The sequence below is a fragment of the Ornithodoros turicata genome, chromosome 1 (genome assembly GCF_037126465.1).
Source record: "Ornithodoros turicata isolate Travis chromosome 1, ASM3712646v1, whole genome shotgun sequence".
In the NCBI taxonomy this organism is placed as follows: Eukaryota; Metazoa; Arthropoda; class Arachnida; order Ixodida; family Argasidae; genus Ornithodoros; species Ornithodoros turicata.
The window spans coordinates 16,763,213-16,784,496 of record NC_088201.1 but is presented as its reverse complement, the minus strand read 5'-3'; the positions used below and the strand labels follow the sequence as shown (position 1 = coordinate 16,784,496).

At 44.6% G+C, this 21,284-nt stretch overlaps 1 protein-coding gene and 1 long non-coding RNA gene across 3 annotated transcripts in view; one reads left to right on the top strand and one right to left on the bottom strand.

Annotated features, from left to right (window-relative positions):
• The window catches only part of LOC135397286 (uncharacterized), a 38,339-nt gene extending 22,498 nt beyond the window's left edge, over positions 1-15,841 (bottom strand). The window contains exons 1-3 of the long non-coding RNA XR_010423627.1: positions 15,781-15,841; positions 10,564-10,624; positions 10,370-10,498 (exon numbers count right to left, since the gene is read on the bottom strand). This is a non-coding gene — a long non-coding RNA (uncharacterized LOC135397286). The remainder of the gene's footprint in view (positions 1-10,369; positions 10,499-10,563; positions 10,625-15,780) is intronic.
• LOC135397274 (tyramine/octopamine receptor-like) overlaps positions 1-21,284 on the top strand; it is a 147,465-nt gene that overhangs the window by 59,525 nt on the left and 66,656 nt on the right. The window lies entirely within an intron of this gene.

The following is a 21,284-nucleotide window of genomic DNA, read 5'->3' as shown; positions in this document are numbered from 1 at the left end:
TAATAAGATATTGTGAGACGACTCAGCAATTAAAACAGATTGACTACAAAGAGCTACAAGATGCAACAATTGTGTATAGATTGGCTAAGAAGAGAGGAGGTGAGAGAGGGAGATATTTCAAAATATTGCATGAGTCAAGTGGAAAGGCTAGCTACAGTGTTGGACATAAGTTTACAGAACCCGCTCCGGCTCATTCCTTCCTCACAGTGATACTCTAGCAGCAAATAGGACCATACGGACTTAGAGACGTGTGCCTAGGTAACCCAGTTACCTGTTTGCAAGTCCGTACGGTACCATTCGCTGCTAGCGTGTCTCGCTGAGGAAGGAATGCGCCGGAGCGTGTTCCGTAGACTTTTGTCCAACACTGTACAATGAATGCTTTTAATAAGGGCCGATTTAATGCAAGCGAAAACAGAAGTGGTTCTTATATTCAGGAGGAGTGAATTCCAAGGATTCGTTGAAAAGGAAGTAAACTGGAACGAACCACAGCAATGAGGTAGAGTATCGCCGCTGTCGATGAAACTCCCCATTGGTCATCACAAAATAAAGTTGTTGCTTGTTGGAATGAACAATAGTTTGTTCTACACCTTGTTGTTGAAAGAATATTCAGATGAGAAGATCTAGTACATGTCGTGTTGGCTCTGTATGTGTAAGGTTGATGTGTGGTATGGAGATTTGATTTTGTAACAATTTATACGTGAATAATGGAACTCTGTAAGTCACTAGCGTTTTTACTGGGAAGATATATAACAGCGGTTGCAGTTACTATAGGAATAATATAAGTTTCACTATGGTCAAACACTTTCACGTGACTAGATTTATTTCACAGATAGTAAGGAAAACAAAACCACATCCAGATAACAAAGAATAGATGACGAAACCAGGAGGGAAGGACATACGTTATGTATTCTGTTGTATTCTGTCTAGCAAGCACTCTGTATCAGTGAAATGGCTCAGTGTTGCAAACTATGGCATTTATTGAACCAAATACGAGTGGCCGGTAGATGGATACTATACAAGAAGGGACTTCCGGCATCCGCGCATTAGAGACAGCAGTACATTTACAGTCTTCATCGGAAGCTGTACATGAATCGATTTGTCGGTTCGGAAGTACGCCCCGCAACAAAATGATGCCCGTTATAACACCGTCCCGGATGGGCATTCTGAAGATTGTTTCCTTTTCCTTGGCCCGTGCATATCCCATGAGGATGTGTAGAAAGATGCCCAAGTACCTTTACATGTTCGCTCGATATGAGGGCGTCTTCCTTTCGGAGTTCACGTCTAGGATATTCTTTTTAGTCGTCCCTGAGTTTCGTCGTCGTTGATCTAACAGTGCCTCTCGTGCCTTTTAACAAACTTCAACTAATCGTATAAAATTTCAATAAAAAAAAGATGCCGGGAAGTACATACGTCATCTAGTGCGTTGATCATCTACATTTGTTTTCTGCCCTTCCTATTAATGTTATTGTGCTATACCCAGACTTCCACTAATCTTGAACACCATATTCAAACCACTATATTTTTTAAATATTTGTATTAGTATTTTAGTATCGTACTCAGTACATTTTCCGTAAAGTATTTGTACTCTATTTAAGAAATTGCTTCAGAATTTTCTAATACTCTAATTACCTTTGGTTAGTAAATCAAAGAGTGATATTAAACGGTAGGAGCAACTTATTTATTTACACATAGTAACGAGAATTTCGTGCACGAGACTGCACGTCTCGGTAACCTGAAGAAGTGCAGTCTCGTGCACGAAAGTCTCGTTACCATATGTAAATAAATAAGTTGCTCCTACCGTTTAGTATCACTCTTTGATTTACTCACCACCGGCAACTTGACATCGCATATTTTTCTGCCTTTGTACCTTTGGTTATAGAGTTTCACAATTTTTTTTTTTTTTTCATGTCCTTTCCATTACGTTTTACTTTCCCTATGGAATCCATCTTCTGGTACTGTGTTATGACCTCACACAATACCTTCTTTCCCGGGAGTTTTGTTTCGAGGGTTTTATGCCCTGTGCATTCAAAGCGTCTTTCACACGAGGACACAGGGAATTTGCTCACTCATACTACTACTACTCATACTACTCATACTCCTACTACAACTTGCCGCGTTGGCCAGTGCTAGTTTTGTTCCCCATATCGTTTTTGGAAGAGAAAGTTGGGTCACATCTTTAGCAGTGCCACTCACTGTGGTTGGTCTATTTCTTCCGCACATTGGCTGCGAACCACAAAGTCCAGCATAGGACGGAGGTACCCTCGCTAACACTACTAAAACTGCCTTCTTTGTTTTCTTCTTCTCAATGCATTGTAGAGAAGGGCAGTAACATATCGATCCAGTATATGCTCCGTTTACAGATGTAGGCTATTTTTTCAATGAAAGACAGGGAGGTTGACTGACGGACGTTGTGAAATGCAACTCGTAGTGCGCGCTAGTGATGCCTGCGCTTACATAAAAAATACAACAAACAGAAACAGCAATTTTCTTGTTGACCAATAATCAAGTATCTTAAATGTGCCTTAAATGCATGTTAAATAATTTTTAGTATTTACTACCCTCCTTCAATTACTTTATTTTCCAAATATTTGTACTGTATCTTAAGTACAGTCCCCTTTCAGTATTTCTTCGAGGTTACTCGCTCTATCCAGTAAACGCTGAAAATGTCTCTCCTTGCTGATTCTAACGCCGGTGGGCTGATTACGGTGGTGGTTACGGTGAAAGTGCGCTCTAAGAAAAAAAAGGAGTAAAGCGGGGAGTAATCGCAGCTTCTACTCCCCTAGTCTGCCAATTACTCCCCATTTTAGTCCCCTAACCCGACATTTACTCCCGACATTTACTCCCCAGGACTGCAAATTGTCACTGAACTTTGCGAATGGTCTCCTGAATGCAACAGTCTGCGTAAATATGTGCCCTTGGTCAATTTGAACGGCATAAGGCTGTATAGCTCAGCCAACGTAGCAATTTTCCAGCCACACAGAGTAAGAAACAGTTAGCGCATCTTTCTTCGCAAATTGTGCCCTATGTATGGCGCACGATTTTATATCACTCGATATATCACGGCTGACGGTTTGCTTCAAAGTATTTTCATGCATGCACACGAATTATGTACTTCTGTAACATTCATTTACTCCCGTGCATTTACTCCCGAAAGGGACTAGTTTGTGACAATGCATTTAGTCCCCAAAAGGAGTAAAAGTACTCCTTTTTTTTTTTTTTTAGAGTGTGGACGTCGGTCAGGTTTCTTTTGCGTGAACGCTTTAGCGTTACAAGTGTATCACATTTACAGTTTGAGCCAGATTTAGCTGTTAGCTGTTTAGTTCCTATTTGATTGCTCCACATACACAGAAGAAAAAAAAATCAACATTGCACTTTGGAAGCGTTACCGAGCGGGCATTGGGCTCTAGATCAATATGCACCGCTGTGGTCTAAAAACAGAACTTCGCCACACAACAAGCTGGGGGCCGACTCACATTCAGAATAATATTGTTCTTCATTCCGGATGTTGGAAACTCCCTAGGCGCACCCCCCCCCCCCTTCCTTCGTCCACAACAAAACTGGTACTGATTTAAATGCAGAGCCATGGAGGACGAGAAACACGACATGCCCTTTCTCGGCACCCCCTTCTGGGTTCAAGAAGCCAAATGACGGCAATCGAAAGCACACGCTCACACAGTCAACAACACAAGCAATAAGAAACAATTGGTCCGCATGTGTGGTTGAACACTTGCGATAGTCGCGTGTCCCTACTACTAGGACTCGACAATACCAACACTATCTCCAGATCCCCTAGGTACGTCACTAACGCTCCAGAACAGAACACACACAGGTACAGGCAACAGAAAACGTTTAACCGGTCAGCTATAACCCTTGCCTCGGCCACGTGAACGAGTTGAAGATGCGAACCAATTCGTGACATTCCGCACTTTCACAGATGATTTGAAGCAGCAAATAAATCTAAACAGACCAGATAGAAAACAGCTGTGAAGTAGCAAGCTTCGGAAGTTCTTGCGTCCGGCGGCTGGGAACAAAGATTAGTGACAGCGCAGTAAAGACTCCTCGTTTCAAAGAAAGCCACAGAAAGCGCCGTCGGTCATTACGAGTTTCGACTACATTGGGTGAACTTGAAACGAGTACTTGAAACGACTACTTGTATGGCGCGCGGCTACTGTCATGCGGCTGCTTGTTCACATACGATACATATTTAAGCTGTATTCTCCGTAATTCTGCGTTCCTCCATACGGTCATTGCTTGTTTAGTGTGTGACTGCTGACACCCGACACCAAATGTAGAAACGTCTTCGACCCAGACCGTACATCTGAGCTCAGGAGCTGTAGCGAAAATGTAAACACGCACATGATCTTGCTTTCTGCCTCACAATGTGGATATGATCGACAATTGAAGCTTATGTTTGCAGACTTTCTATACCTTCAACCTTTCTTGACACGACAGGCTGAACGACACGGAAGTTGGTAAACGCTTTGTCTTTGCGTTTCTCCGCCGATAGTAGGTTTCTCTTTCCACAGAGAGATACAATATGTGACGATGAACTGAGGTTTCTCGCTGATCAATTTTCAGCCAAAAAACCTTGATAGTGAAGGGACGTTCCCAGCTTCCACGCAGCGTTGCACCCGTTACTAAAATAATGTAACGTGATACGATACTCGTTAAGTAAAGCAAAAAGTTACGAATAACGATATGGATACACGTTTTTTAAAGTAACGCGATACCGCTACCGTTACTCATAAAAATAATTCACTGTACTCGCTGGCGCACTGCCAAACGCGTACGAAATGCTATAGCATTGTAGCAGACGAAGGATGGCGCCTGCGCTGTGACCGTACATGATTTGCGTGCGGCAAAAAGACAAAACCCGACCATATGCTGTCATGGACCGCGTGCAGAAACACGGGCGCCCACAAACGCGTTCACTCCCTGTTAAACTCACTGTGCTCTTTGGTGCGCATTTCTGAACATCTGGCCGAGTGTTATAGTAGCATGCTGTGTCGCACGCCGCTTCCTGGCATTAGCAGCCATCGCGTGTACATCTCCCGCAGCAACGATGGAGCATCTACGACCTTTATACTTGCTCGCATACACTGCAACACACCGCCTACTCTGTAACTCCCCAACCGCATGAGGCGTTTTCTCAGCGGCGGGTCGTCGCGTTTGTCGACCGGCAAGCCACAGCCACGGCGAACAATATAGAGACGCGACGCTGTCATTGAAGTCAGAGACGAGCAGATCTCGACGGCAAGCGACAGAAGTGACACGCACAAGTGGTCAATCAGAGATTACCCTCAGGTTAGGTCCATCCGTTCGCGCCAGTTCGGGGTAGAGCCTACAGATGGCGTATCGCGGAATTGCTCGGGTGGATCGCGTTTGGCGGATGATCAGAACTTTGTTGGGGATGTTAAAAGCGAATTATGTGAGCTCCACAATTTAGCATGAACAGAAAGAGAAGTGTGTAATAGATTGATGAAGATATGAACCAGAATGCTGCGTTCGCTTCTTGTGTCCTGTGAACAGCGCGACCGGCATTCACAAGAAATGGCTCAATGCGTACGCTTTCCTGCAGTATCGTATTCGTTTTCGTTATAACATTTTATTGGTCAAAGTCGCCAGTGTTTGAGATTTTCTCACTTGTAATAAAAGTATTTATCAACGTCAAGTCATGTCGAGTTTCTCTCCTTGAGAGAGTACAGAGGGCCAGAGGCTTATGACATCGTCCATCCACCGTTGTGGAAGCGTTTCATGCAGTTAGCTTTGGGCGTTTATCGACAGCGTCGCTTGCCGCTGAGAAAAGCTCTGTGTTCTGCCGCTCGAAAAACGCCGCATGCGGTTGGGCCTTTACCCCGCGGCGTCCGTATTGCCGGACAACGTGGACGACAAAACACGATACGCGCTGCGCACACAGTGAGCGAGCGCCGCCCACGGTTTCTTCTCAGCGAGGTGGCGCGACGTACGACGGTGCCTCCCCCTCAAACTGATGCGACGCGGCTTCACCGAGCCTACAAAAGTGCGTTAAATAAATGCTATCGCATTTAAAAGTAAAATACTATATCCGCCGCCTTTGCTGGAATATTTTTTTTATTTGTAGTGTAACAATAACTTCATTTTGATTAGGTGATTTGCATTGTATTCGAACATACTACTTGCTATATCAGCCCATATTCTCTCCATTGTGTACGCATATGGTAATGTAGTGTAGTGTATATATACATATGTACCCTGGTCGTTCTAGTATGTAATCCGAAGGCGAGGAGAATATATGTGGCAATGTCACATGACCAACAAGACCAACCTGGTATTAGAAACATCTAGTCCAGAGTATACTGTATACAGAATCCAGAGCATACTGTCAAAGCTTTGACCTCGATTTGCGGTGAGCAACACCCTGATGAAATGCATAAGAGCGTCACATTGTTTTCAGTGAAAACTGAAGGGTCATTCTCTTCAGGGCCCAAGAAAGCAATGCAGCGTTTCTTGAGGTATAATCCCAGTTGCGGAACACGTGGGGTATGTACAGTCCTTTTGTAGAGTGCAAGGCGGCTCCAGGGACATGTACTGTTCAAAAGGAAGAAACGTGAATTTCTTTCTTAGAAAAGTAAATTTTCTGAGATTAGACCACTACTGCTTTACGGTTCCTTTAAAAAAAGTACGATTACGGCTCCGTTACCGGAAAAAAGTAGCGACTACAGCAACGGCGTTACGTACAACTCTGCTTCCACGACAGTTCGGTCATAAGGCGAGTACACGATCAGAAACCAACTTAAGTATCCGCGAATCCAATGAACTACAGGTAGCGCACGGAACTTCCAAGATGGCGGACGAAACAGGTCCCCCGAGCAAAGCGAGCGTAGGAACAGCAGTGTCGGTCGTGTTATGTTCATCCTGGGGACTCTGTGTCAGTTTTTAATACGCGAAAATTGATATACTTCATGAAAGCGGAACATCTGCAACAACATTTGTCTGCGTGTCATCTCCTACCGTGCAGTTCAACTCAGAGAAGTAGGCAGAAAGTTTCGGTCGTCGGGGTTTGTTTACAAACGTCGGGATCGAGTCGAGTGCACAAAGAGGTCATGAAAGAAAGGCAAAGCAGGAGATTACCTGCTTGAGAAGGGTCACATAGCATATGTTACGGAATGTGGACTAGTAGTCTGAAAGCAATGCCATTCTTGGGTTGCTCCTCCGGTTATCCCGTGTTATTTACATGTGAGTGTTGCAAAGGAACAAAAGTAATGTAGTGTCTGCAGAAAAAAAAAAGTTATTTTCGGAACTTTGAGACACAAGTAATTAAAAAAATTATAATGCACAATCTAATCTTCACATGGGCATTTGCAAGAGCTCAAGAGCACACTTCTGTGTTTGGTGTGGTGATGACAGAGACAGAACATATATGCTCATATGACGTTAGCTATAACCTACAGTGAATTTTGCAGAACTTTGACTGTATGTCAGAGGTTTATGAACAATACTCAGAACAACTCAGAGAACATGGTGGATGATTTAATACGCTGCGTTAATACTGACATTATTTGCTTTGTCTGAGATGTGAAAATGCATACATGTCAGTACGACAAAGAAATGTCTGTTCCTTGATCTGTATTACAAAGTGTGACAAGTGACGAGCTTCTTGTGATACTCCTTCTTGCAATATTATAATGTTTACCCAGTCTGCTGCAGAGATAGATCCCTTCCGCAGGGGATGTCAAATCCGCTTCGCCGTGTGCTGCGATTTTCAGTGGCTCTTCAGTGCCCTTTCAGAACTCTTATGTGCCGAAAATTAATCCACAATCCGACCACTGTGGCGTCGCCCCATGATCGTGGCTGTCTCGCTGCGTAGAGCCACAAATGTTTTAAAGATGATCCAGAAACTTGTTTGGTGGGTCAACAGGCGAGAATTCCGTTGCCTTCTTTAAGGTAAGGAAATTATTAAAGGAAAGCGTGGGGTATTTCCATCAAACTGAGAAACAGGTAGGAGTGCAACATAACTCTTTTTGATTTCGATAGATTCTTTCTTTTTTGCGTTCTGTCCAAAAACAAGACAAACCTGTACCGCTTCCTCTGCCCGCACGCGCTCTCAAACTTGCTCACGCTGCTTTTCCAAATCGCCGCTAGGAGGCCACGACTTCGCAGGAGTCGCAAATACAGACCTTATCTCTATATTGAGTCATAGAGCCAGAAGCTTCGCGAACAGGCGACGATCAAGGTCTTCATGACAATTCGGTCTTGTTAGTAACGTTCACAGTTTATGAGAAAGAACCCTAGGTCACATAATGCTCCATAGGTGGAGCAGAGTCCGGCGATAATAGAAACCATACGTTGCTTAAATGCTAAATGTTATTCATTCGACGGAAGGTGGTCGTGAAAACTTATGGAGGCCAACATGGAAAGGCAGGACAACAGGAGGACTGTACAGTGCCCCTAACGGATTTTTCCGCACCGGGGATTTCCGCACTTCGATTTTCGTCGAGTCTAAAGCTAGGCGATCTCGTCTTGAGAATGTGATTGGCGCTGGTGTCGCATAGACCCGTACGTTAAACGCATCACTCAGTCTCAATAGTCCTCATAGCTGTCCGCGAAGTCACGGGAAGCCACAGATTATCCAGTTATTATATCCGCACCCTTTGGCACTGATGCCAACACGCTCAGGTATCCAACGCAAGGAAATGCGGTCTCTCCATTCCAGCGCATATTTCTATTCTAAGAGGAGATCCGAGAGAACTGGACATAATGAACCTCAGACTCCGATGTCGACCACGGTCGGAAATGGTCTTGATTTTGTTTAGAGGATCCAATTGCGAGAATTCCTCGCCGTGATCTTGATCGCAAACAGGCCAGTGGCGTCTGTGAGGGCTAGTGCATGGTGCATCGTATCATTCACTCACTAGATGTCAGCGTTTGTTGCTTAGCTTTACATTGTTCGATGCCGCGCGTCTTTGCCTTCAACAAGGAAGCGAGAGCGAAACTTTCGGGACGGTCAAAGTTCCAGGTAGAACGACAGAGGTTGCTGGTTCGACCGAAAACACAGGAATGCAGCGCGCTGAACTGTGCGGTAGAGACACGTATGACGCCCTTTTTTTAGTTCCCCTTTGAGTTCTCTTTTGAGTTTATATGGAGTATAGGTGCACGCGAATGTAAACATTTGTGAATGAATGAATCATTTATTCCCATCAAGCTTGTGACGTGCTCAGTATAGATTCTGCTAGGATCCTCCGCGCCTTAGCCGCTCGGAAGACTCTCTGTCAAACAACGCTATAGCAAGTATTCACACTTGTGTTTGGACGAACGCGAGGGCCGGTGTACACAAGCTGACTGTACACCAGCGATCCTGGAACCGAAGTCCTGTGAACAGCCATCGCTGCCCAGCTTCGTCCATGCCATTTGGTGAACTACAACATACATTGGCCTTTTCTTCCAGGCGCTAAATGTGTTTCCTTCACGGTAGCTCCACGTCCAGTATTGACCCAAAGGACGGATGTGACGACGCATAGCTCAATTGTGCTCCAGCCGCATAAAGCTTGCCGCGCGAATGGGAGGGCAACTGACTCAAGGGGCTCATGCCCGCCTTCGTTAGACAGTGTTAAATTCCATCCAACGATAGTGGCAAAGGAGGATGGATGGCATGATGGGATTTGCCGATGAAGCAATAGTAAGCATCATCCGTACAGATGGCAATGGAAACGTTGGAGAGCATTGGATTTAGAACTCTGCTCCGTGGCAAGTTTCAGATGCTCTCTGTAATCTTTTTTGGAATGGCTGTTTTAGTATGCTTTGTAGCGCTTAACATACAAAACATATCATACCTTTACTGCTCAAACTGTGTAGTGCAAGTGCTATTACCTGCAGTTAGCGAGTATTACCTGAGCTGTGTAAGATATCGCCCATACGCCTTACATATCATCCCTCCCCATACATTCCTACACATCCTACCGCGTTCTACATTTACAATGGTTGTAATTCGTATTATGGGTAGCAAGTTTGGTAATTCAGAAATGCAGTAAATTCAGTTCTATTCCGTCGCCGACGAGGCGTCTCTTAGATGGTATCAGCCCAGTGTGGATTCCCAGCCATAGTTCATACTTCGTATATCTATCGAAGTAAACACAAACATGAAGTAAGAATTTCAGAGATCGCACCGACACTCGTCTGCGTGCTCCGCAAGGTTGGAAGGGTGGTATGTAAAATCCAACCACTGCAATCACTCATCTTGGCTCTAGTTTCAATTAAACAAGCAAAAGAAAAGAAAACTGCGCTTCTTTTTTTTTTCTTCTAACGGTTCGTTTCGGGTTGTTCCTGTAATCTTCGTCAGCATTTCAAGTGCACAATTTTCAAATGCGGGACTGAATCTTGGCGCTAAACATACTTGCATCTTATTTGTGCTTGCTGCAATCAGAGATGGTCGATCCTCGTGCGAGCTATCATGCGTAAGGGGCACAAACGTTTGAAAATGTAGAATGGCGGCTTGCTCTTGTTATCCATTGCGAAGGTGAACCTGTGAAATATTATATTTATTTTTGCGTGTTTTAGTCTATAGGACAAGGAGAAAATTTATCTTACGTTTCTGTAGATGAGCACTCCAGTAGAGAGAAGACAATACATGGATGGATGTGCCTGGAGGCTACGCATGAAACGAAAGAAGTACGCTGAGTAAAAATGTAGATACTAGAAGTGACCGCATGTATTTGTATTTTTCTGTTCATGTTTCTAAGCACTTCACATCAATCCGGTGCTGCGCTGTGCCATATCGGTAACGTGCATATGAAACAAGCACCCTAATGTTTGACCTCATTCGACAGTCTATTTCAACAATTGTCTCTTTCGAAAAATGCACAAACATTAAAAGAGTCCAAAAAGCCAGCTAAGAGATTTTCTGTTTCTGACGCATTATGGAAGGATGTGGCTTGACAACTAACACAAAAAAAAAATGTATCTGTACGTAATATTTTTCTTAGGAAAAAAAAAAAAACGCACCCAAATATATAAACGCGCGTTCCCGCTCAACTCGTCTGCAGGATGAAACAAGGAGGAGGAGGAAATAATAGTAATAATGGTAATGGTCCCGTGATGTTACACGTAAGGTTTGTCTGCCTATGGTATGGCGACATGTTGCACGTGCCGGAGGGTATAGGACTGCGGATAAGTTGGACCACCTGGGGTTCTTTTGACGTGCGCCGGAAATCTCCGACACATGGTGCTGGAAGCAATGTTTACCTCCCCCACATTGCTAGCGCCTTCGGCCGGGAAAAACGTTACCGGCGATGTCATTGCAATCACTAGAGTGACCGCGCTCCAATGCGGGCCAGAGTTTTGCTCCCATTTCTTTTTTTCTCCCAGTTGTCACTGGGTAGCAGACGGCGCTCTCTAAACCAATCAGCAGACTGTACCGTAACGGCATCAAAGCGGCCCGGGCACCAAGATGCGGGCATTGCCACCGTTGCGCACGGTCGCAATTTTTCAAATCGAATTCTGCGTAATTTATGCATCTGCCGGATGAATCACTTCGCATAATGTATTTTAAAGGGACTATAAAATGAAATATAACCACCATGTCTTAAGATACCATCATGTAGAACTTGGCTTTGTGATGACACACACGAGTCATCACCTGTCAGTTCTGCATACTTATGCTACTAATTAATTTTGAGCACTTCTAGAAACTGGACGGCGACGACCTTCTACGTTCGCCGGGGAAAACAGTGGGAGCACGACCCAGATGACGGAGAGTTATTACGTGATATTGAAGTTATACGTAACGCATCTGAGACAGGTTACTAATTACCCTTTCGAAGATTAATAGCAACTCTTGAAAAGTGCGGTTCAAGCTGTTCAACTTTGTAAGAATATCAGCGCGACGTGCGCCATGTGTTGACCTTTCTCTCTCTCCACGTCTCCGTGTCGTCTGCTCCTCTGCCGTCACCGATGAGTAGAGTGGCGCGCATCCCGAGGTGAGTAGAGTCACCAGAAGATGAACTGAGCTGTGAAAGTCGCTTGTTATCACTGCTGTGTGCTAAAACCTCGCATCCAGGCGATTTGTACGGGTGTCTGGCTTACGTTCTAGTGTTCCAGGATGTACCAACCGCGCACCTTCTAAGAGCCCATTGCACCTGGGAACGACCTGACAGATGGATAGCCTAGTTGCTTGCGTTCTCGATAGATGGCGTGCGAGTCGCCCCAGAGTTGCCGTGTCCCGGAGTCCGCAAATTTTGCTTGGCGCAACAATCTTTGAAATTAGATTGCTAAAAAATGCTCAATGTACAGCAGAGCTATTACGTATCTGAAGCGTCCTAGTTACAAGTTTTCAGAAAAGCACAGTTTCTACAGGTTTACCATTCGCTTTACAGTCCCTTTAATAGGCAGGTTAACGGCTTAGTTTTTTTTTTTTTTTTTTTTTTTAAGAGGGTAATGACGCAAGTGCTCTCTGTGCTTCTTTAAGTAAACGAGTTCTTCAGGTTGGCTTTGCGTCTGCAGAAAGGAGGGGAGGTAGTGATAGAAACGACATGGTGACGTACATTTGCACGCAAATGAGAGGGCAACGCATTATCGACTGACTTCACAGACGATTGTTTTCGAGCTCGACTGCTCGAAGCCTTCCAGACAAACCGCCGCTCGGGCTGCTCACTTTTGTCAAAGGCTTGTCATCATTCGTCGGTTAGAGAATGATGTTTCCTCGTGTTTCCAGAGAGAGAATTCCGCCATACTCTCGACATCCTGCGTGTGCTCTTGCGCTGTATTTCATCAAATAGTACAAAAGCTACGCCGGTAATTAGCGTGGGTTTTTCGGTACCATGGTCAGTGATCAAGGAGGAATACAATTGTTGAACATCAAAGTACGGTACAAACGAGCTCGGGATAATCTGGAGATGATGGCATTCCTTGAGATGGAGGGCGTCAACGACTCGTCCTTTTGTTTCTTGAAGCCAATTTGTCCTGTGACGAATTGAACCTCTCCTTATTTTTTTTTTCGCCAACATCAACACCTTGTTCGTCGTTGCCTTCCCTCAATCTCAAGGAATGTCATCATCTCCAGAAATAAAATGCCACCATAGTTTCCGAATCGATGGGGACGAATACGATCGTCGTTTTGAAAAATGAGATGGAAAACAAGGACGGACAGACAGCGGCAAAGATACAGTACTGTTAACTTCAACATTAGTCAATAACTGCAATGTTGCAAAAATGTATCCATTCATGCGGTTCAGCTAAACTCCTCCAGCATGTTTTGCTGACGCCGTCAGCCATTTTACCCATTTTCTTGCGCTGATAAGCAATCCTCAAAACGGCAGCAAACAAGGTGTATCGCCTAACGTGTTAGAGAGGCCTACTAAAAAATAAAAAAAAGTATAGTGATGGAGTCAAGGCAACTACGTTGAAGAACCTTGCGCCACGTCCTAGAAACAATTCCATTACATTTCGCGAACAGATATCTCTTCCGCGTAAAATGTGGCAAGTGACGACTTTTCAGTTAAAGCACATCATTGTGCAGGGTGGTAAACGTTGGACATACTAAAACCGCTCAGACAGACGACATAAACACACAAGTGACAGACAGACAGACGATGCGCTACGTCAGCGTACCGTCTGTCCGTCACGTGTGTGTTTGTGCCATCTATCTTAGTGCTTTTAGTATGTCGGACGTCTTTTCGCCATAAGCAGGAAGCGCACGGGGAATCGGTCCCATACCATAATACTATGTGCTCCCTAGAACAATTATAATAGTTCGAAAGGTGCGCAAGCTGTCGCTGGGATAAGCACCAATTCCTATGATGTCCATGGTTCTCCATCAGGTTACTTCACTAGTGGGAGCTTACCTGTTCGCCTGTACCACTGAAGTGATCAGAAGCGATGATAATACATAACGTGTAATAAGCGATATATAATCTGTGGCAGCAGAGTGAAGGGATGTGAACAGGAGGAAGCATCCCGCATTTTTGTCTTTCACCTAAACTGAACTAGACCAAGGTGGAATCACACTTTTTCCTCCCGCTTCTACCTACTACCTGATAAGGAACAAAAAATTAGTCTCAAGTCTTAGCCACACCGTGACACTAAAACAGCCACTGGCAACCACTAGGGCTGCGGAAGCCAATTTTTCCCAATAACAATGTTAAAAAATGTATTTTTGAGATATGACGACCCGATGGGATTTGAAGTAGGGCAACCCATGTAGACGATCTACGCGACTCGATAATGCCCTCCTTCGTGGCATATTTTTTTATCCTTCTACTGTCGTCCAGATTCGTCCTTCCAGTGATCCGACAGGTCTTCCTCCATTTGGATTCCCGTTAGACGGACTGTCGCTCCCAATAACGGCTGGAGTGGACCTGAATATTCAGTGCACGGTGCCCAGCCAAAGATTGAGAGATTTCTGGGATACTCCTTTATCGGGTTATCGATCCTTCCATCCGATCTCCACCACCACCGCGCTGAGGGTGCAGTTGCTTGGATTGCATAATGCAACTGGTCCTCGGTTTCTCTTATTATACAGCTCTTACATTTCGACGGTCCATATTCATGACCATAAACTACGGCTCCCTGGAGTTAATGTCTTTCCATTTTGCGCGTCCTTGTCCATAGATCATCGGTTGGCCCTCTGTGTAAGTCACATGGTGTTCGCTATACTGAGAAATACTGTATCAGGTTCTGAAATGTATTATGTACCCAACTTGTAGGAGCCGTCAAACGGTGAGTGGGGCACTTTCGAGATTTATTTAGAGTCACGCGGAAGCAAGCATTGTGTAACGGATGTTTTCATATGCGAGCGCAACAGCATTACGAGGCAGCAAGGATCTGCGGCTTCATGAGGTCAGGTAATGGTGAGGGAGAACACAAGTTCAATCCTGCATTAACTGTGTATAAGTTAATGTTTGATGCCTTCAGACCTGATGAGAGAGAGAGGTGTCTTCAGACCGGATAGGAATAGCAATTGCAGACCATAGCAGTAACTATTTCTAGGTACATGCCTTTATGAGGTCGCGGCTGCGTGCTGATTTTTCAAAAGCGTCAAACAGAAGAGTGGGCACACATATGGCAGCATTCAGAATTCTGATCCACCAGAGCATCACTGTTTACAGAGTTGCTCATCTTAAGCATATCCGCAACGACGACAAAAGAGATTGATAAAGGAAAACGCCTTTTGACCGAGTACACATGCAGCAGCGCTACCATGCTCTTCTCCCCACAGCCGCGATGCGCTTCCAAATAAGTTTATGTATTTTTTGTGGGTTTTTCATGAAATTGAGCCCACAGCATCAAAAGTCGGTGCAGCGGGTGCATCAAATTAATTCTTTATTCGCGAAAAGAGGCACTAGCTTTAATATGAACAAATTTCCTCTACTACGGGCTGCTGAAACGTGAAGAAACGAGACGGTGGCTCGGCTTCCGAAGTAATTTTGCAGAAGAAGGAAAAAGAGAAACGAATGGATGCAGCCGGCTGGTACATATTGAAACACAAATGATGAGAAAAATGCGCCGTCCCTCGTGGCTCTGGAAAGTGTGAAAAAGTGTGAGTGAATACCTAGCTTCGGGTGGGGGTGGGGGGGTGGGGGGTTATGGCAGGATTGTCTCGCCGTGCTTCGGAAAACATTCCAAATGTTTCTCTCAGCTTATCAACAGCCGCAGGAGGGCTTTTCAAATAATGGTCAAATACTTTTATATTGAGAATATTGTGCATTTGTTCTGGATTATTAGCCGTATGTCATCAAGGGTATGAATTGTTGTTTACTGGAATAGATGCTCCTTTGTCGGTTCCCTATGATATGCACACGAACCATTTACCACTTTCATAAGCCAAAAATGTAGGCTTCATCGCACCGGACGTAGAAGTCTATCTGGCGGTCGTCCATTTTACCATTCTTTTTGCCCAACTTGCTGCGAAAGAGAGAGAGGAAAATAAATAAACAAACAATGAATACCTGTTGATGTCGTCACAGTTTATGAGTATGTCACAGCGTAAGCACTGTACTCATTGGCTGCTGCTTGGACATCACGTGTTCAAGCGCCGCTACAAAACCGCCACGAGAACTCCCATGGCCAGCTCCCGTGGCTTAGTGGCTACGATGGTGGCATTCCAAGACGAGGAGGTGACCCGGGTTCGAATGCGGACGCGGGCTGCGTATTTATACCCTGCATTTCCCTCAGACGCTTCAAGACAAATGTCGGCACAGTCCCCTGTGAAGTCTGCCTAAGACGTACGATCACCCTGCGATAGCCGTGACATTGCGATCAGACACAATCACCCCCCCCCCCCCCCTCGAAAAAAAATTAACATTATCTTCCACTCTCCCGTCCACAGTTACGCGCTTCGACAAACAAACCGCCGTACCCCACAACGCGAGGCTCCGGATCCGCCCCTGCTTGTGATGCGTTTCCCATTCGAAGAGAAAAGCCAACCGAAGTGCCGGTACTGCCATCTACTCGGGAAATGGCGAAATTACGTTAGTGACCAAGTTAGTCACTCTCAAAGTAGACATGGTAGAACATACCCTAGCCGCTGCAGACGAATTTCGCGAGGTATACGTCGCAGAGAGGGGTGGAATGATATGTGGGGAAGGTGCGGTGAGCCTGCTCGGGGGTGGCGGCTCGGTGGTGCAGCTAAGGGAAGGGGAAGAGGGAAGGGTGAAAGAGAGGGGCAAGATGGTGGTGGTACGGAGAGAAAGGGGTGTGCAGTCCCTCATGCTCTTGGAATAGGTAGTTGCGGAGAACTACCCACCGCAGAAAACGCACACACACAGGAAACAGACGAGCATCCCTCAGTAGCCTTCATTGGGATGCTTTTGTACGATGCTAACCGTCGGGATGATTGGTGAAGTTACCCCACCCATGCGTCGTAGAAATGGACTACAAGGATGCCCCCACCCTCATTTTGCTGATATGCAATACACCGGGATCCTCTAACGGCAAGCTCAAGACGATACTTCTAGACAAACTCTTCATCTTCAATTACTCTGCAAGCATTACCTTCGTAGAAAACTTCAAGAAATACAACATGCCCATGATTGTCATGGGAGACTTCAGTACGGACATAAAGAAGCCTCGGAACGACTTGTTCGCGGACTTCATGAAGTAAGTCTACAATTTGGATCTAGCCAGTGACGATAAAATTCTCACAAACCGTAAGGGAAGTGTTGACTGTGTCTTCGTCAGGGGAATAGACAAGCTAGTGGTTGCCAAGTACGTCAGCCACTTGGGCCTCCATAGGCCTCTACACTGTCCATCATCGGAGAATGCCCGCGATGAGCTCATAAATCCTATTGCGTTTCAATGACAATCTACACAATGATTTCTGCCGCACTTTTTTTACGATCTGTCGCTCTGCGGTAGCGTACGATATACCGTTTTCCTTCCTGCTGCCAGGAAGAAACATTTTGTTTACAGACCAGCACAACAACAACAATAAATGAATGACGGAAGAGTAATGATAACATGGGTTGCTTACCCGCGGTGGTAGCAGGGCCCTACCCCAGCACACAGAACACCACTTGCGCCTTTTTTTAGCCCTTTGTCTTTCTGTGATAGCCTTTTTTCTACCTCACATTTAAGGGCAATCCAGAAAGCACACTTCCTGCGAAGCGACAAAAGTGACCACCATATCTGGTCTTATTTTCGGGACTATTCCCTGATGTCATATTGGCTCGATATTCACTCTAAATGCGGCAATGGCGCCAGCGCCCCCAAACAAGCACATGTAGTCACACGCATCGACATTTGAAAAGTTCATTAGTCAAAATTTATGAGGACAACGCACATGGAGAGTGCTAGTGCGGCCAGTAGCGCACTTGACCAAGAATGTATCGACATTAATTGTACTTGAAGAAATAGAAAATGCCTACTTTAAAAAAAAAAAAATGCGGTTCATCCTTAGCACGGACACTCTCTACATTCAAGGCGTTCCACGACTGGGAAATATAGAGGATAACCGAACTACGACAGCCTATATATTACAATATACGAAAGCGCGACACTTCCCAGGGGCAATGCAGCTGCCTTAGAGGCGCTTATAAGAATACGTGCCTCAGAAAAGATAAGCGACAAAATATTGGGAAAAACTTATCGCTTTAGTATATCGGAAAAACTATCACTATATATAGTTTCTTGCGGAGATACCAGTTGTATCGCGGACATGCTGCTGAGGCAACGTAGCGAATACATTAGCGGGCGTGTAGAAGCAGCACCGATGCTCGTTAAAGCTGTTGTCATTTTCAACCGCAGAAGAAAGGGCAATTGGACTTCAGACATTCTCGGGAATGGTACATGACGAAGTGATTTGTGCTGGCCAAGGACTCTGCCATTGGGCCTCGTCAACATAGAAGTTGAGAAGAGAGCTAGTTCATTGGCACGAATTTTTAATTCAGCAACTAGATTTTCAAGTCTCTCCTCATTCTATAGCGCCACCTGACATTGTCATATTTACTATATGACCACAGCGTTACGTCCGCGCATTTTAACATTGCTCGATTACATTCCTCGTTACACCATGTTAGCAAAAGTACACCTGTAATTGTTGTTCAAACATTATAATTGAAGTATGCCGTATAAGACGACGGTGGCTAGCGTATCGCGACTTCAGTTATCGAAATGTCCTTGAAGGAGCGTCGACAGGTCAATACATCGATACTTTGAAAAACGGAAAATCGAACGATATTCGCACTTCTTGGGAGAGTAAAAACAGGAAACGGAGGATGTGCTCGAATTCTGTTCCAAGAAAAGAAAAACGACTGCTGTCCGAAGAAAAAAAAAATGCTGTCGAAGGCAACGACTTTTAAATTAATGAGTTTGCGTGCATTGTTCCTCTCACCCTGTGTACTGGGGCACGACCACGTCGGCACGATCACGTGGGCATGACGTTCGCCTGGTTCGATTGTTGAACCTCATGTGACGTTTAGTGTCACCTGCTTTTATTTTGGCACGTTTATAAAAACTGGATGAGTAATACTGGAGTGTGATGGCGTTGGCGATGCGCGGTTAGTTCGAGACTATGCAGGAGTAGTATGCGTCTGTGGATTTAAATAACCTAAGTATATTCAGGTAAGGGGGCGCACGTATATCTTGTAGGCCGTTAGTTCTGCTCTCTATGTTGCGTGTTTGAGCTTCCGTTGCAATGCCCAAAAGTTTGAATGAGGCTTTCCGGTCGATATTTTCAAGATGAAAATTCCAGCGCAAGGTATTAAATATTATAACGTCTAAGCATTTAAAATAATTCTCACACCAAACCAAACCAACTATTTCAAATAATCAACCTTTTGAATCCGAGAATTGCCTACATGATAAATGAAACTGTGTTGCAGTTTTTTTTTTTTTTTCATAACTAGACATTTCTTGACATTCGGTTCCATTTCTCAATCCCTGCACCCAGCTGTCTACTTTTTCTATTACCCTTCTCATACGGGCACTCTTCAATGATCAGGGGTATAAGCATTTGTTCAAAAGGAGCTGGTTATTATGATTTCATATTTCAGAAAAAAAGCATACTGTTGTCAGCGAACAATCGAAAATTAACTTTGGTATTGGTTGTAATTTCATTAATATATATCAGGAACAATAACCAACCGAGCACTGAACCCTGGGGGACAGCGGAGCTTACAGAAATAGAAGTAGACATGCAAACTATCCACGTATGTATGAATAATTCTCGAACCATACACATATTTTAGAATTGGAGAGAAGAAATTTCAATTTCAGCAAATTTAAGTTTCGCGTGACAAACTTTGTAAAATGCTCTTATTAAATTCAAGAAAATTACATTGACTTGATCAATCAGCAACTGCGGTTAACGCCGGACTGAACCAATGCTATTTAGATTCAAGAAAACTACATTGACTTCATCAATCAGCAACTGCGGCGGTTAACGCCGGACTGAACCAATGCTGTTTAGAATCTAAAAAAGTTACATAATCTATGTGCCTTTTTAAATGATTTGCTAAAGTGTGTTCCGCGAATCGTCCATTAAAGACTTGGGCCTTTATCTTGACAGCTCTTTAACTTTGCACACGCACGTAACTCACTTGCGCACTTCTGCGATGCGTAAACTCGGCATCACCTCGCGGATCACTAAAAACTTTCGGGATCCATCTTGTTTCTTTCGCTTATTATTCTCTATTGTACTCCCTCTTCTTGAATTTGCATCAGTGGCCTGGAACTGCATAAATATGAACCGCTGAAATAGAAAAGGTTCAGCGAAGCTTCATCTCTGTTTTTCATCTTCGTCATCTTGGTTGCAGCACTTACTACAACTACGATCATATCCTGAACAAACTTGCTATCCCCACATTATCTCATCGCAGAACGATTCGCGACTGTCACTTCTTATATAAGGCCATACATGGTGTCATTGACTGCCCCGAATTACTATAGAGCATCAACTTCCGACTGCCCTCACGTACTCTGAGGTCTCATCTTGTTTTTTATCCTCACTCTTTTGCAAAGCTTAATGCGATCAGCCGTTTACAACTAATCTTGAACTCCGCGTCACAACATCGTGACATTGACATTTTCGCTCCTTCTCATGAATTTCTTACAAGTATTAGTGCCATTGTTCCTGTTTAAATTTGATGTTTAACTGTTAACGTTGTTGCCATTTTGTCTATTTGAATGTCTTTATTTTTCGTAACCTACTTAAACACGTATACCTTTTTGTGGTGCACCAATAAGAAGACCATAGTGGTTGTTTTTGGGCACCTAAACAAAAATAAAGTTATTATTATTCTCCCATCTTCTTCGTGGACTGTTCCACGTGCATTGGGGTATAGAGTACCCCACCGCAGCGGTGAAACCCCTATGTCATCATCATTATCTAGTTATTGTTGTTGTTGTTACAGAGAACTGAAATACATCTTTACGGACGCGTCAACAACCCCAAATGGGTCAAACCTGCGGTTTCTACATTTCTAGCTGTGGTATTCAACAATGCGTTCGTTTGTCCCGCCCAACATCGGCCACCGCAGCAGAATTATATGGAAGTCTATATGCTCTAAAATACGTCGCCACTCTATATTAACCGCTCTTCGTACAGCGAAGGAAACCAGCAGCCTGTCACTTGTATGGTGCGAGATATCGCCGCACACACCGAAGCTCTTGACAAACAAAGGGCACGACATCCGGCTACAGTAGATACCGGGCCACGTGGGCATGCGCGGCAACGAAGTAGCTGACCGTCTGGCACTGGACTCTCACCAACGCGCGCCCACGCACAAAGCCTATTTCACAGGCTCCGACGTGAAACGTGTTCTTTGTTCTCTGCGCACCCGGCTGATAAAACATGATTGGTTGAACGTGAGGAAACC